The sequence below is a fragment of the Bison bison genome, unplaced genomic scaffold (genome assembly GCF_000754665.1).
Source record: "Bison bison bison isolate TAMUID 2011002044 unplaced genomic scaffold, Bison_UMD1.0 scf7180017474205, whole genome shotgun sequence".
Classification (NCBI taxonomy): domain Eukaryota; kingdom Metazoa; phylum Chordata; class Mammalia; order Artiodactyla; family Bovidae; genus Bison; species Bison bison.
In genome coordinates, this window is record NW_011379394.1 from 3,694 (window position 1) to 5,222 (window position 1,529).

Genomic DNA, 1,529 nt, shown 5'->3' on the forward strand with positions numbered 1-1,529 from the left:
AGCAATCAGAATCCAACAACACATTAAAAAGATCATACACCATGACCAAGTGGGTTTTATCCCAGGGATGCAAGGATTCTTCAATATCCGCAAATCAATCAATGTTATACACCACATTAACAAATTGAAAAATAAAAACCACATGATTATCTCAATAGATGCAGAGAAAGCCTTTGACAAAATTCAACATCCATTTATGATAAGAACTCTCCCGAAAGCAGGAATAGAAGGAACATACCTCAACATAACACAGAATATTTTTTTTAAAATTTTTATTTATCTTTTAATGGAAGGATAATAGCTTTACAGAATTCTGTTGTTCTCTGTCAAACATCAGCAAGAATCATCCATAGGTATACATTGATTACTACAACCTTTTCTTAAAATCAGGTATTTTAAGAAAGTAGAATTTTATTCTACTTTTTTTTCCTATTTAGAAAAGTTTATTGAACATAATTCCTGCATCACAATTATTGAAAGAAAAACTTAATTTTCCCTGAAAGCACCCTGTCATTTTACATGATCTATACCTTAAAACTTTTCATATTAAAAATACAGGTTAAATATGAAATTAGTAAAATGCAGCATATCAAACATCATGCTGAGCAAAAACAAGTCCAAAAGAAAAGTTGCCATGTATCAATAGAATAGTTCCCACAGTATTTAAGATGTTTCCTATGTAAATCATATTTGAATGCAATTTTTAGAACCATATTTAAATGTATTTTGCAATTTGTTAACTAAGCATCCACATTTTCCTTCCACCACATAATCAGTTCCTCTGATTACGTTGGCAACATCTGCTAGGATCCACAAAATGCAGCAAGAAGATTAGTTATTTCTCATGATTCGAGAAATCTGGTCCACCTTTAGTGTAGTTTCCTGAGATTTCTGCTCCGCTGAAGTCAAAACCAGGATTTTCTTTCTGGAATCTCCCTAATGTAAGTTTTCTCTGCATTTGGTCTTGAACCCAAGGGTGAGCTGTATATTCATATTCTGGAAGATAAGTCCAACAATTTTTTGCATCTCTCCTCATCTTTGTAAAAACAATATGGATCATTTTTCTATCCTCTAGAGTCCATGTTCCCTCATCAGCTATTGTAGAGTCAAAGAGTTTGCCCTGCCACTACCTTGAGGATCCTGTGGCCACCCATGGCCAGTGCCACATGCTTGCTCTTCAGGCCGCACTGGATATCCTGGGCGTGAGTGTCTAGTGGTGCTTGAACTTCAGTGAACACCTCCTTCGAGGTCTTGTACCATTGGCTCCACTGGGTTCCACATGGAACCACCCCACTGCAAGCCTCAAATGGGGCTGACATACTCTAGTTGATTCCTGGCCATGGTGGCACTGAGCAAGCAGCTATTCTACTTTTTCATAATTGTTTTAGCTATTCTTGTTCTTTTGCCCTTCCATTAATTTGTTTTTTGTCCTTCCATAAACTTTTTGAATCAGCTTGTTTATATCTACAAAAGAAATTCTGATGGAATTTTGATTGACATTGTTTTAAATGTATGGATCAATTTAGTGA

At 35.4% G+C, this 1,529-nt stretch overlaps 1 pseudogene; it reads right to left on the bottom strand.

Annotated features, from left to right (window-relative positions):
- Positions 1-835: 835 nt before the first annotated feature.
- On the bottom strand, positions 836-1,319 carry LOC104988139 (annotated as a pseudogene).
- Between the last annotated feature and the right edge of the window lie 210 nt (positions 1,320-1,529).